General features: G+C 35.2%; 1 protein-coding gene across 3 annotated transcripts in view; it reads right to left on the bottom strand.

Moving 5' to 3' along the window:
- The window catches only part of ADK (adenosine kinase), a 449806-nt gene that overhangs the window by 40372 nt on the left and 392709 nt on the right, over positions 1 to 16725 (bottom strand). The gene's annotated exons all lie outside the window — the stretch shown is intronic.

The following is a 16725-nucleotide window of genomic DNA, read 5'->3' as shown; positions in this document are numbered from 1 at the left end:
TTTTAAAGCCCGGTTGTATCTCTCCTCTTCCTCCTCATTCTTTATGTATAGAAGTTGCAGCATCAAACTTTCTAAATGTTGCAGGAATAATTTAAAGATCATACTCATGCTTATCACAAAAATGACAAAGACTTGTCTCAAAGCAGGCCAGGCTTTGCCATCAATACAGTGCCAACTACTGTGCTAAGTCCTCTCAGAACTGGTCCTATTAATAATTCCTAACTGGAACTTTCATTTCCCTCCCCAGTGTAACGTTTTAAACGTCTTAAGCCACCAACTCATTCTCATCCTCAGAAAGAACAGAAGTCATTAAGGTGCCAAGTCTTTTCCACTTTGCTAGTTATGTTGAACTACTGATAGTTCTTCTATCAACCAATACAAGAATCAGTATCTTTATTTGTGAGACTGAAAGAAGACGGGAGATAATTCAATGTAAGATCATCACATTGTATAGCTTCAGAGGATACGACTCATACTCTAGTCTGTGCAAATGGCAGCCACTGGACTTGATCTATTCATAGACCACGACACTATTTATAGTTCCTCGGATGACCCAGACAACACACAGTCAGTCAAGGCTGCTGTTGTTAATTAGTGGTATGTGAAGTCTTGACGTCGGTTACATCTAGAAAGAAGAAATTTGTGTGCCATGCTTGTTAATTCTTTGAAAAGACAAACTAATGCAAAAAAAAAATCTATTGTTAACGTACTGACAAATTGTGCTAATATTCCCATTAAAACCTATTTTAATTCCTCATTTTAGATAATACAAGTAAATGTTCTGTATGAGCTGTACTACACAAGTATCAGCAATTACTTTTTATTTTACCATAAGGCTGCTGAAAAGGAAAGGGGAAAAAACTCCCTGTTCTGGTTAGCTCATCCTAAAGCCTAGAATGTGAGCCTGTGAGCGCAAGGTTCCCGTTTTCTGAGAGTGATGGCAATACCCTAAATGCTTTGAGAGTGAAGGGAGCATATACTGGACCACATGGGTGCCTGGCACCCCTTACATTCAGGTGTGTTGGATTTAAAGGCATGGAGACAGAAATGTCTTTTATATCTTCAGGGAAAGTCATGAGCACAAGCTTTCACATTCTTTACAGCATAGATGTGGCTGGGAAATAGGAAAATGTGAACACTATCTAGCATATTCCCAAACTAGGAAGTCACTCTAGACATCAGATAACTCTTCTTTCTTGATTATACATTTACACGTTTAGTGGGAAAAATTAGGGATAATTATTGAAACCTAGCAAAAAGCCCATTATATTAGGTACTTAATAAATACCTGGTGATTCACTGACAGTAGAATTTAAAAGACTCCTAAGCTAGCAACTAAGTATATTTTCTGATAAACTAATTTTTATGTTATTTTAACAAAATAGAGAAACCTGTGTTCTTTAGATATTTTCTTAGTGGTTACCCTGGGAATTCCAATTAACACCCTAAATATATTAACAGTCGCGTTTGAATCGATACCAGCTAACTTGAACAGCATACAAAACCTCTACTCCTCTATAGCTCCTTCCTCCCTCAAGTTGTTGTTATAACTTACATCTTTACACGTGTGCTCATTAACACACGAAGTCTGATGATTAAGACTGCGGACTCATCCTAGAAAAAGTGCTCCAGACCTCATTGCTGAATATCACTATGGTCACCTTCGAAGTACTCCCCTTAGGAAGCTATGCACCAAGGCCAGCGCCTAGTCCACCCTTCAAAGCAATTTTGGAACTCTTTTCCTGGAATGGCCGTCAGAGCTGTTGTCATATTACACTTGATGTCCTGAATGTCATCAAATTGTCTTCCTTTCAATATTTCCTTTATCTTTGGGTAAACAAAGAAGTCATTGGGGGCCAGATCAGGTGAGTAGGGAGGGTGTTCCAATACAGTTATTTGTTTACTGGCTAAAAACTCCCTCACAGACAGTGCCGTGTGAGCTGGTACATATTCATGATGCAAGAGCCATGAATTGTTGATGAAAAGTTCAGGTCATCTAACTTTTTCACACAGTCTTTCAGCACTTCCAAGTAGTAAAATTGGTTAACTGTTTGTCCAGTTGGTACAAATTCATAATGAATAATCCCTCTGCTATCAAAAATGGTTAGCAACATCATTGCAACACATTCGTGAACTTACTTGTCCGACCTTGTATATTTGTAGTTATTATTTAGTGTATCTGTCTTTTAAATCATGTATGAAATAAAAGAGGAGTTACAAACTGAAAACACATGAATACTGGCTATTACATTTACCTACATACTTATCTTTATGGATGCTCTTTATTTCTTCATGTGGCTTTGAGTTACTGTCTAGTGCCCTTTCATTTCAGCCTGAAGGATTCCCTTTAGCATTTCTTGTAGGGCAGGTCTATTTGCAATGAACTCCTTTAGCTTTTGTTTAACTGGAAATGTCTTAATTTCTCCTTTATTTCTGATGGACAGTTTTGTCAGATATAGAACTTTTGTATTCTTAAGCCCATTATTTTTAGATGGAGCATTACAAATATAATTACCCAAAAAGCTAACTCACCAAGTAGATTCTCCACAATTCACAATGCACTTTAATTTATTGAAGATCCAAGAAGAAAAAATTGTAGTGTGGCCAAAGATCAGTGTTGAGCTCAAGATAGGAAAGCTTTTCAGAAATTGGTTGCTGATTGTACTTTGATAATTAAATACACAAACCTATGATCCTTTAAGGCTCACCTAATTAGTATCAAATGAGTTTACTTAATTACAGCTGTAAATTAAATGCATAGGGTTTGCTTCATCTCAAAATAATTACATGTGCATTGTAATGTGAATTATGGAACATTAATTTGTAGTTTATCGATTACTCCCTAAACAGAGACTGGGACTCATTAGGACAAAGTTATTATCATAGCAGTTTTGATAAATAGCTTCTAGAAGAGGTTCCTGAATCATGTTTGCATACAAGTTCTTTAAAAGAAAAGTGTACATGTATTAGAATTGATGCTGCACATTTATTGCAAGGCCCCAACCTAGAACAATGAGCTTCCTGAGATATTCAGGTGAGATGTATGTATATAGAATCTCTACCCTCATTCTGCACAGAGCTACCGTGTTTCCCTGAAAACAAGACCCAGCCGGACAATCAGCTCTAATGCGTCTTTTGGAGCAAAATTTAATATAAGACCCCTTATATAAATATATAAGACCGGGTTTTATATGATAGTAAAATAAGACTGGGTCTTATATTAATTTTTGCTCCAAAAGACACATTAGAGCTGCTTGTCCGGCTGGATCTTGTTTTCAGGGAAACACGGTAGAACTTTTTCAAGTTTATAGGCTGTAATTACGTTTTAAAAAAGAGTCTTTTAGCATAATGTGTAATTATAGGTCAAACTATTACCTCTAACAAACCAGTTCTTAGCATCCCTCAGATGGAGGAAATGATATGTTAACTATCACGTTAAGAAAGCTTCTGCTATGTTCATTATACCCAAGAACCAAAAAAGGGGAGAAAAAACTCTGTATCTTCCTCTACTCTGTGAATACTATAGTATAGCAGTTGTTTTTTTTTTTTTTTAATTCCCTTATGTGATCTTAAAAAACAATCTGACAAGGGAAGAACAATTTGCTGCTAGAAAATGCATGGAGAATTATTAAAGGTATAAATACAGACTAATCAGGGTCACGAAATATTCTAACTCTGTTTTTTTTTTTTTTTTTTTTTTTAAGGAAATGGCTGTTGATCAATTAGGAAGAAAGAGCCCAGTTCAAATGGAGTTCACTCAATTTAATACTTCTAATTTTTGGTGTGGGCGAGGAACTTGAACCACCAATAAAAATATTTCAAATGCAATTTCATGCAGGTCTCACATTTTCCTTAAATATAAAATGGATTTAAGTTAAAATATGACATTTTCATGTTTAAAAGAAACGAACTTTTCAGGCCAGCCCTTTACTTTCTTTAAATGCATCCACTGCTTTTTCACATTTGCCTATTCCTGCTCTACTGTGAGACAACTCCAACTGACCACACCAATATCTGGTACTGAGTCTATATTATTTGCCTTCATTTTTCTTGGTTATTTTGCACTGTGTGCCAGAACATATTCTCTGCTGCCACAGGACCTGAAGAATGCACTTGGCTGCTTACTGTAAATGCTGACATGGTTGGGAGTCCAGGAATCACCAGGCTTCACAGGCGACAGAGGTAAAGGATGAACAGATACGGCTGTGAAGCCCCTCTACTGCATTTGGAATTTCTAACTTTGGCCACCATCGCTTTTTTCTCACTATACTTGTAGCTTTCTGCCATTTTCTTCTCCCTTTAAATATAGAAACTGAGGGGAAGACCTCAACAGAATAATCCTGTTTTAATTCAGCCCAATTTTGGCCTAAAGCAAACATCTAATTACTGGTGATTAAAGAACGTAACCTACTCTCACATTCAATGGGTCTATGTTTGAACCTAACTAGTGGCTTCCCCTCATTTTTCACTGCCTTTCAGTTTCTCCCTGTGTTAACTTAATCCCCAAAGCGACTGGGGAATCATAAACTGCCATTCTCCTACTGTACAAAATATCTGTATTACGCAACTCACATTTCAAGGGACTTAATATTATTAGTCTTGAATCATGTGTTCAAATTCAGATTAAATTCAGACCTCTCTGTAATAAATGACAAATGCATGAGGGCACTGTAATCTAGGCAACCATAATTATACAATTATTGATGAAGTTCCTGTTGATAAACAATGCAAACACTAGGAAATACTATTTTGCAAATAAATGATGAAGAAAGCTGTTTATTGCTTTCCATTCTCTCCTCTGTTAATAAGACTGAAGCTGCAGATGTTCATGTATGCTGCATTGATGTTAAATGGTGCATGATGCTCGAGGTGGTTCCCATAACCTTGCTTTGTCTACTATGAACTGACTCAATTGATATGATAATAGAGAAAAGAGCTGGGCTGAACTGGCATGATTTGCATAGCCTTGAAATTTGCCATTATTGGACAGCCAACTGCTTCTAAAAGTTCTTGTTTGGTTGTCACTGACAATGTGTTAGACAAACAATATTTTGAAATTAACCACTCAGGTGGGGGCATCACTTATTGAAGCTTTATCCCATCAAACAAGATACTCATCAATGCATTTCTAAAGCTAACAATAGAGAATTTTGTCATCTTCGCTGGGATCAATTACTACTATTAGATTTAGTACAAAGAGAGCAGACGTCATTCAGGGGTCACAAAACAGAGGTAGCATTTGCAGCTTTTTGACACAGGAATTATATTTGGAGAAACACCTTTCTTCATTTCACAAAACCTGTACTTCCATCTCATTATTACATACATAACTATTATGTTTTAGATTAAGAAATAACAAAACCTTCAATGTTGCTCAGTATTTTACTTTACTCATGAAAAAAAAATCGTCATATAAGAGATTGCATACAAGAATAGTAGGAATAGCTCTGATGCATGAAAATAAAATGACACACTAGAAACCTCAAACTGGAGACAATCCTAATGCATTTCCAAAAACATTTTGAACAGTAATAGGATAGTAACTAAAAAAATACCATACATATAAGGGAGAACTGGGAATCTCTGAGTTTAGACTTTATGGGCATATCTAATGAATGAAAGGATAAGAGATAGTAAACATATCTTTAGTGGGTGGACAAGTAAACAATTAGGAGGAGAGAGAAAAAGAATTGCAAATAAATAAGAAGAATGTAATTTAAAGTTAATAAAATAAAACTTAGAAGCTAATATGGAAAATTCAATGCTAATGGAGGTGTAATACAAAATGGGAAACACAATTCAGGCTGCCTGTAATACCTAGAAGGTCAATATTAAAGATTTAACTCCTCAAAGAGCAAATTCCCATATGACTAGTTGCATAAAAGATGGGATAAAGGAATTTAGAGGAACACCAGATCAAAGAAACTGTGCATACAGAATTAATGTTTTAAAGAAGGGCAACAAGAGTGGTTTTTAGAACAAACCAAATTCTTAAGCTTAATTCAAGGTTTAGACAAAGTTCTGACTTTTTGTTTTTAGTTGGTTTACATCCTAAATTACAACGAGACCTTACCTTCTAAGCATTAGTTTTATTTCAAGGCTAGAATATAAACCTGTTAAGGAAAATAGGGCTACTTTTACAATGTATTCACTACCCCTCCTTACTGGGCTCCTCACTGTAGAAAAACCATAACCAGTTAATAAGGACTGTCCTACCTATCGGATTAGTCAGGCTTGGCTATGTGACTTGACTTCAGCTAATGAAATGTGAAGGCAAGTGATGATGCAAGAGTTGTAAGAACTACCGTGTAGTTATGTCATCATGGCTTTTCCTGTCTAATACAACTAGCACACTCCTGACTGGGCTGCCCTTCAGTGTTGGTTCTAGAATATAGAAAACATGGAGTAGTGCCTCAGCTAATCCAGTGAAGAACAGGAACATAAGAGAAAAATAAACATTTATTATTGAAAGTCATTAAGATGGAGGGTTATTTGGTAGGTGTAGCCTAACCTGGTTAATAAATGTAAAAAAAAAGGGCAGCACTGCGAGTTTTAATTCCAACAGAATTCAAAACTATGAGATGAAGGCTATGGAATAACTGCTTATTTAAATTTGAGAATGCCTTCAATTTGTCTGAACCAAAATATAATATTAAACATTCAAGAAGTGCTCTTAAAAAGCATCTGGATGAGTGTGGTACACATGATGAAATGTGCCCATCAGGATACTCTAGTCACGATAATCTCCGCTCCCTAACAGCTCTCTAAGCAACCCAGAAGGATAGAGAAATATTCATTGAATTTAAGTAGGTTCTAGGGGCTTTTGATAATGGCAGACTAGGTAAATTAGACCAAATATCTCATCAAGAACAATAAGAACATCTGGACAAAACGTATCTTTAAAAAATGTGCTTGAAGGCACCGAAGGCCTAACAAAAGATTCAAGAAATTGCCAGGGTAGCATATAAGATGATGGAGCCCAGACAGGTGACTCTGGTGGTTGATACTACCAGGAGGACAAAATTTGGAATCCAGTGCCTGTCAAGACAGAGGCCCTGGTAAAAACCTCCTCATCTTAGGTTGGGAACCCAAAAGGCTACACCTAGCCTTACGGGTGAACAGGAAGTAGGCAGGCCTACGCAATAGACTATATAGCTCAGCTTCCAATCATTTAAATTCCTAAACCTTAGCTCAAGATGAGTCGAGTGTGCCAGTGTTCCTGTGTCTCCCCAAAGCAAACACGAATCACCCTAGGCCTCAAATGACTTCTACAAGGAAATTTCCAAATGCTATGTATTGCTCACAATAATAAAAAAAAAAAGTAACATAAGGAAGCAAGAAATGAAAACCAACAGATATTATAAAACAAAAAGTAGCCCAAAGCAGCTCCAGATATTGACCTCTCATCAAAAGAAACTGAAAAGACAGTTTGGGGAATACAATCAATAATGTTGTAAAGATTTTTGTAGGGGGTCAGATGGGCATTTGTCTTAATAGGGGGAACACTTTATACACTGTGTAGATGCCTGACCACTGCGCTGTACACCTGAAGCTGAATAATATTGAATGTCAACTATAAATAAATAAATAAATGTGTGTATATATATATGTGTGTGTGTGTGTGTGTGTGTATGTGTATGTATGTATATATATAGATATATATACACACACACACACACACACATATTCCATAGAATGTGGAGTACAGCATAGGGAATACAGTCAATGGAATTGTAACAGCTTATACGATGTCAGAGGGGTAGTAGATTGGGGGAGGGAAGTTATCACTTTGTGAGGGGTGTAAATGTCTAACTATTACATTGTTTTGTACACCTGAAACTAATAATAAAAAAGAAACTTTGAAATAACTATGCTTACTGATTGAGACTGAAAAACAAATAAAATCAAAACTGAATTTCAGCAAGGACTGTAACTATAGAAAATAGAAACTGAAATTAAGAACTCAATAGGTTTAAATGGAAATTGAAAATAAGAATTCAATGGATGAATTTAACAGAAACTTAGACACAGTTTAGAAAAGAATTCGTGAACTGGAAGGTAAATCAGAAAAAAATATCCATAATGAAGCACAGTAAAGATGGATAAGATGTAGTCTATATTGTTCCTGAAAGTGGAACTAGGACCCATGGACAGAAGTTATAAGAAAGAAAATTTCTGTTTAAAAGAAGAAAAAAAATTTCCAACAATTTAGGGTTTATAAAATTGAAATGAATAAATCTGCTAAGTAGCGAGTGTTTTAGAAAGGATTCTTGAATTGAGTTGGGAAATGAGATAAGATGATCCCTATGCCCTTTTTAAGACCTTAGGATTTCATAAGGGAGAAAAATTAAAACTGAGGTGTCTTATGAGAAAAAGTTTGGAAAAGTGTAGTATGATCCTTTGTATGTATAATTATGTAATGTAGACATGCAAGCACTCAGTAGAAAGATATCTGGAAGATAATCACTAAATTGTTAACATTTGTCATGTCTGATTGGGGAAATTTCAGTGGATATTTTATATCTGGGAATATGGGGAGGATGGAACCATGAGATCAGAGCATTGCAACGTAGGATAGTACATTAGAGTAGGGGTTCTCAAACTTTTTGTTTCTAGGACTACTGTAATACTCTTAAAGTTGAGGACCTTAAATAGCTTTTGTTTATGTTAGTTATATTTATTAATATTTATTGTATGAGAAATTAAAACAGAACTTAAAAATATTTATTAATAAACCTATTACATTTTAACATATTTTTATGAAAAATAATGAAATATTCCAAACAAAACTATTAGTGAAGAGTGGCATTTACATTTTTGGTGATCTCTTTAATGTCTGGTGTAATAAAAGACAGCTGAGTTTTCATTATCTGCTTCCGTGTTCATTCTGTTGCTACATCACACACTATACAGTTGCTGAAAAACCCTGCTGAAATAGAGAGTTGAAAAGGCCAATAACGTCTTAGAATTATTGTGAAATAGTTCTGACTTCACAGAACTGACACCTTGAAAGATTCTTGGAGACCTCCAATGGGTCCACACTTTGAAAACTGCCGTATTAAAGTAAGGGCTCTAGTTGTCACCATACTGGGATGGTTGACCTGCTCGCTCTGGACAAGCTGTAAGTACAAGAATATGTCAGTTCTATTATGTTCACAGCTGTATTTAATGGGATAGGCCAGGAAAGTGTTAATACTCTGCAGCTTAGAAAGTAGATACCAAACAATGCTTAGATGAAAACAAGCTGGCCAACAAGAATATTTTAGACTTCTCTAGGCAGATAAAGGACCGCTGTGCTGGATCCCTTTATGTAATAATAGGCCTGAATTAATTATCCCAACCTATGATTGCTTTGTTGATATAGCAAACAGAAGTAAAGTTTGCTACAAATACACTAGATAAAGTAGACTAGCTGAGGCCTGACACGGGAGAACTAACAAAGGTCTCCAAAGTGAAGATAAACTGATTTCCACGTTAGAATCCTGATAAACTAAGACCAAGTTATAAGCCCAACCCAAGACGGGGAAATCTGAAGCCTGCCTACTATGGCAGTTGCTCCTTTCTGGAAAACACACACACACACACACACACTCACACTCACACACACACACACACACACACACACACGGTCTGCAGCTTACACTCTACCATGAAAGACATGATTTAGCCTATTTTATCAGAAACAAATTAATGGGCCATTGACCATCTCTCCTACTAGGTTCAAAGAGTTTTGAAGACTTAAAAAAGAATCCAGTCACAAGTGTTGTAGACACCACTTTCCTCCTTAATTGAAAGGCACAGAGAATTTACTAGAACAGTTAGGTGACAACTATTTTTATCCTTTTCCCCATGGTGCTAAAGCCTGACATTAAAATACCATTTTATATTTAAGTAATCTGTAAAAGTAAAACGTCTGAGAGAATGATCCCTCTGAAATAAGGTTTATATCCTATTTCCCACAGAATTCTTTTAATGGTATTTCCATTATATTAATATCTAGACCAGGGTTTGTCCAACTATGGCCTGTGGGCCAAATCCAGCGAGCAGCCTGTTTTTGTAAATAAAGTTTTATTGGAACACAGCCACACCCATTTGTTTCTGTACTGGTACATATGACTGCTTTCACACAACAGAGGAAGAGTTGAGCAGTTGCAACTGAGAATGCATGTCCCGCAAAGCTGAAAATATTTACTATTTAGCCCTTTACTAAACATTTGCTGACTCCTGATCCAGATATATAGTCCATTAGAATTGAAAGATACATTAGAGATTTTCCAGTCAGTCCTTTCATTTTATGGTTGAATAAAATGAAGCCCAGAAAATGGAAAAAGCAGCACACTGAGCACACAGAAGACAAGTGGAAACTTCTTAACACATGGGATTCCCTCTTTGCTATTTTCTAGCCTACTCATTCCACACTAGGAATACTCTGCCTAAAGCAAGAGTCCTGCCGAGTCTCTTAAAAGCCACATATGGTCTTGGCACAGAAATTGTTTTCTCAACACCTGGGTAACCAGGCTGCGTAGGTCCCAGGAGTGCACCAGTGCCCTCCGCATCATCTCCAGCCAGCCCCTTAGGAGTCAGATCTGAGAGAGAGCCACTTTCAAAGCGCTGCCTCATTAGTCCCTGCTGCCACCAATCTAGCTCAGGGAAAATTGATCCTTCCCTCATGCCTGCTGCACCAACGCCAGTCTTGGGGAAAGAGGTTTTGTTCATAGAGGATTTGTTAATTAAGTCATCACTGTACTAATGAAACCCCAGAGCTTCAGCCACCAGCAGTCTATGCTACTTTAGGGTAGCTAAATTTGTACAATTAATTAAAAGGAGTATGTTCTTTTAAAAAGTGATAATTTCGTAAAAATATGAAAAGATATGGAAAACACAGTATTTATCATCTTATCGCTAACTTAATCATTTTCGCTATTTTGATTGTAATGGCAAGTAATTTTGTATTCTGATTTTTTTCAGTTACAGAAAAGTTCTCAAATTTTAAGTAACGAAGTTTCACAAAATGAATAAACCCACTGTGTTGGTTTATTTTTCATCTAATATAACCCATAAAGATGTCTCAAATCGCTGCATTATTTTCAATGGTAGCAGCAAGTAAATAACATACTTTACCAATTATATTAAGATTGCTTTCAATTTTTATTATTTCACATAAACATGAGATGAATATCTTCACATATAGTTGCTCCCATATTTTTGATTAATTATTTAAATTCTAAGAAGTGAAAGTATTATATAAGAGGGTATGAATACTTTCACCTATTTATACTCTAACAGTATTATAAGGGCATCAGATTGGCCACACCTGAAGCATCAAATAGCAATTCTTTTAAAAGATTCTCTTGTATCACATACCCCAATATGAAATTTTCAATGAAAGTCCCTGTGTCTTCTAACATATCTGGGTTCCACCTATAGAATTAATCTTTAATAAATGGAGTTTATATTGGTCTCAATCACAGCCAGGATAACATTGTCAGAAAAACATTAATAGTCTGTTTCTAAAAGAAAAGCTCATTAATAAAAGCAAAAGTGTACAAAGGTTAAAAAAAATTTTTTTATTATAAGCATTTACTGTGACCTTGGGCAGCTGAGACACTGATCTTGCTGCATCTCTCACAAGGAAAAAATGTTCAAACTAATGTGGTATTGATATTCTAAAAGCTGCTTTAAAGCTAGGTTAACATCCAGTCCACAGGTACCAACTCTTGAGAAAAATAATTACCCAGAATCAGCACGGATTCACAAACACACATACACAAATCTGTATCTTAATAAAGTGTATTACTTTAAGACTCTAGTTAAAAAATCACTACACTCAATTCATCACAACTCAGATAGCCTAGATTGCTTCAAATTGTGTATTTATTTTTAAAAATGGCTAACTTTTTAAAATAGGGTAATGGCACAGGACTCAAACGATTATACCTGATCATTCTAAGATTAAATTCTTTTCTTTTATTTATAGCTCTACTGAAACATGACTGACATACAATAAACTGCATGTATTTAAAGAGTACAATTTGAGAGGTTTGAATACATATACACTCATGAAGCCGTCACCACAATCAAGATAATGAAGATATCCGTCACTGCTAAAAATCTCCTTGTGCTTCTTAGTAAACTGCCACCTCTTCCTGCTTCCTCGTGCCCAGGCAACCCCCCTTTTGGACCCACAGTATTGAAGTCTGATTCGGATTTCTAACCATTTATTCTGTGATCATTCAGGTAACACTCCCTATACCCAGTAGGTTTTGTTTCCATAAATGGATATGTAATTTGAACAATAGAAGTTATTTGCTAAGGAAATTTCTGAGCTGCAGATTCACTGGATCAACAGCAGCTTCAAACATTCTGCTAAGTGCCAGTCTTCTGTGGAGACTGCCAGCCTTGTCATATATTAACACATAATTATAGACTTCCAGCATTAGCTGATAATTGGCAGTTCTTGAAACAACAGTATTTTAAAACAAATGGAAGAGGAATTAATTTGATTATTTAGAACCAAATATTTGGAACATTCACAGCTATTCTGTTTCTTCTTCAGTTATCCTATATATATTAAAATTTTTTTTCTTTCCTTCTGAGTTAAGAAAAACACTCATTCAGGTGATTTTTTTTTTCTTTTACAGTTTGTAATTTTGAAAGAAACTATGCCAATGACCAACAATCAATTTTAGGTTGCTGGTTGGCTTTAAAAATCTTTTAATGAGCATTTGATATTCAGAATTTCATTGATATAACACATTTAATGTTATTCTTCACAAATAAATAAAAAGACCTCCTAGGTATTTTATGTCTACTTAGATGAAAAGTATCTATAGGCTATATAATTCTTAATACGGAGTTTCCATTTCTTTGTATTATCATTCTTCTAGTCACTTAAATTCAAAATCTTAGAGTCATTTTTGTCTTCTCCTATCATCACTAAATCCTATTTCATTAAAACTTCTTTCATGATGTCTTTTACCTTTAGCATTGTGATTCTTTTGTATCTTTCTAGCTTCCTGTACATACGCTTAGCTTACACATGTTGACACACTCATCTATTGTCCCCCAATGCACGATGCTCTACTTTTCTTGCCTATGCCTTTGCACATGCTATTTCTTCTGTCTAGAATGTTCTTCTCTGTCTTCTTTGCCTTGAAAACTTCAAATAACCATCTAATGTTAAACCTTATATAAAACACTTCTTAGACTTCTCCATACAGTTAGTCACTCCCTCTTCTTAGGTCTTTAACACCTTAAACATTCACCTATTATAGATCTCATTACAATGAATTGTGATTATTTCTTTACACTTATATTTCACATATTGTGAATTCCTTGAATATAGAGACCACCATGTATACAGTACCTTACCCAGTGCCTGGAACATAGTAGGTCCTGAATCCCTATATATGGGATAATTCTTATAACCTTCTTTTTCATCAGCTTTCCACCATTCTAATTCAAATCCCTATTGGTGTATATCTAAATTGTTGCTACCAACCTCTGTATCCAGAACATCTTATCTCATCATCTGCCTCACCTGGATTAAGTTTTTTCCAGTCCCCGCTGGCTCTGCTTTGCCTGACTTACCTATTTAACCAAATCACTATGCTGCCTTCCTAGACCATTAATCTAATTTACTATAATCTAATTTATCACAGCTTTGGCTTGGGAACTATAGAAACAGCATAAGAGGTCAACACCCAGTACCTTTTTGGTTGGCATAACTCATCTGGAGAAAAATTATCATCCCCAAAATATCTATTTAATATTTCTATTCTCCTGTTAGGTAAAATTCCGAATAATTCAAAGGAAAAAATATCTAGCTATGCTTTGAAGCCGAATCAAGACCACCAAATACATACTAACACATGGAAAGCCGAGTTGCAAACAGATCCCAGATTAAATGTCAGTACTGTCAATGGTGACAAATGCCTCTATGCTTTGTAGATAAGCTTACAAGTGGCATGCTGGGTTGGGTTCTTGCTATCATGTGTCAAAGAAACCTAATGACCTCCATTATGATCTACTTCGTATGCTGACATAACAACAAGCAGGTTTCTAAAAGTTTATGGCAGCCAAATGTTCAGTTACGGTTAAAAAAATTGTATATATACGAATTTCTTTTTTTCCAAAACTGTTATATATATTTATAAAATACCCCATAAGAGAAATCTGTATAGAAATCCTTTATAGAGTATTGTAAAAATAGAAATTGATAAACCTGAGGCCATTTCAAAAGAAAGCTGTTTTGATTACCCTTTGTGTCAAATTCTCAAAGTAGCTAGAGCCAAGGCTATAAAAAGATTAAATCTATATGGATTTGCTATGAGGGCTTAAGGTCTAAATGCTTTAACAGATCCCAGAATAGCTGACTGCAAAACTACTGTTTATTTGATCCTAACAAATAGCACTGTTGATCTTTCACAGTAATCATGCTACAATCTCTAATTTATGGTAGAAATAAAATGGTAAATCCTACTGCAAGACACACAAAGTCAAGGCTATGGTTTACTTTCTAGGACTCATGGGCATATTCAGATTAAACAGCAGTTTAGACAGAAATATAAACCTTGCTAGGGATCCATATAATTAATTGTTCCAGGGAACTAGACCAATTTTGTCCAGGCCTCCACCCATTGTTCCTCATCCTTCCTTCCTTCAAACCTAGATAACCTCCAGGTATTTAAACAACATCTAGAGGGAATAAGACAATTTTAAAACACTTCCTTTACTAAAATGTGGGTCACAGAAGGAACAGTGTTCTATTGAAAATTCAATCACAAAGATGTACCTGAAAAATTTCATAAAAAATCCACTTTGAATCATAGAATATACTCACATTATACACTGTATAAATGTAGAAGCTTCAGTGAAGACATATGCCTCTGCTCTAAATCTTAGGTGACTCTACCATTCAATTAATCCCTAAACCAGGAATAATTCCCAGAAATAGAGACATTTCTCTAACGTTGCCTGCTGCTTCTATGTGGATTTAAAAATTGGGTGAATATAGATTATTTTAAACACTATTTTGAACTTCCATTTCTAACGTCCAATATCATCAGAATTTCTAACATTTTATTAATAGCTATATAGTATCTCCTAATTTAGTATCAATTGTAAATTTTATTAATGGGTTACTAATCTTTTCCCTTAATCTAAGGGGAAAAAATGCTTAGCACCATAAGAGTCAGTCCAGTAGCTCTTTTAGAAAGCACTTTAGTATAAACTTTCCCCATGACTGAATTCATTAGCCTTTTGTATTAGTCTTTGTTTATCATTTTTAAGCCAAGCCAATCTTTATTAATTTTCTAAGGCATTTTCCCTGGAGCTTTTATGTTTTATATACAGCTCTTTTTCTCTACAATTTTTCTAACCCTATCAAATTCATCTCACTCTCACCTCACGGGATCGTTCATCACTAATATTTTTTAGCGGGATTATTGCAGCTTTAGTTCTTTCACATTTAATTAAAAAAAAAGATCTCCATATTTAGTATTTGTTGTTCCCTCTGAAACAAGGCCTTATAAACAGATAGAAGTGTAGTTCCCTTCTTTTATGGAATTATGATAAACCATTCACAGAATGTTTTGCAGCCCAAATGATCTCTTCCTTCTCTGTATGTACTTTAAGCACTTAGTCAGGCACTGCCCGGCATAGCATTCAAAGGCCTATCACAAGTTACCATTTCATGCTAACCCCGCCTCTCTCCCTGATATTTGACATTCTTTGTGATAGGTCATACCCTCTAAGGCCGCTTTGCGTTTTGATCTTATTCCATTAATTTACATTCTTTTGTAATCTCAACTTGCCAAAATTGTAGTCTTCTTCAAGTCTAGTTGAAACATCACTTCCTTTGTTTTCACAAAACTTTCCCCAACTTCTTATTTCTTCTGCTCTTCCATGATAATTAGCTCATTAAAGTCGTGTACCACTTCTGATACTGTACTGTGGATTATGTTTCTCCTACATTTCAAGTAAAGGAGTTTTCGTCTTATCTATCTTGATCACAATTCTTGATACATAGTAGTAGGCACTCAATAAAACCATATGGATTTAAACTTATTTGTACTGTTACTTCACTATCTATCAGAGTCTTGCTCTCCAACTTCTCCTGCTTGAGAGTAGAGATTCTTAGACTTCTTAAAATTCAATATTACCTGACATAGTCTTAGAACACAATCAAGAATCTTTGAATTGGAAGAAATGTTAGAAGTAACACAGTCCAAAACCTCAACCAATGCAAGAATTCATTTTACCAAATACCTTTGTTTAAATATCTATAATGATTAGCATGACCATATGGACTGGTTTGCCCAGGAGAGCCCTAGTATAATTAATGGCACCCCCTTTTACTCTCAAAAGTATCTGGATTTTGATGGTAAGTTTTATGGTCATCCCAATAATAAAAAACTGCTTACTTCCTCACAAGTACTGGATAGCTGAACTGCCTTAATTACCACATCTTTTGAATTCTAAACCATGTAAATCTACTGAATCTTCACAAAACATTAAAAAAAATGTCTCCTTTGTCATAGGTGGGTAAGGGGCAGAGTTCTAGAACTAAAGGAAATGATTGAGTGCAGGCAAAGTTTATTATGCTAAATGAATAGATGGCTAAGTACAAAATTCTTAATTTGACAAAAAGTTAGGACATTTTCTTAAGACTTTAGATTGTTTATTAAACCAGAAAAGTTCTAAACATAAGAACTTAAAATAGCT

This window comes from Rhinolophus ferrumequinum, chromosome 16 (genome assembly GCF_004115265.2).
Source record: "Rhinolophus ferrumequinum isolate MPI-CBG mRhiFer1 chromosome 16, mRhiFer1_v1.p, whole genome shotgun sequence".
NCBI classification, from domain to species: Eukaryota; Metazoa; Chordata; class Mammalia; order Chiroptera; family Rhinolophidae; genus Rhinolophus; species Rhinolophus ferrumequinum.
Note: the sequence above shows the minus strand (reverse complement) of the source record. Positions and strands in the feature narration are given on the sequence as shown.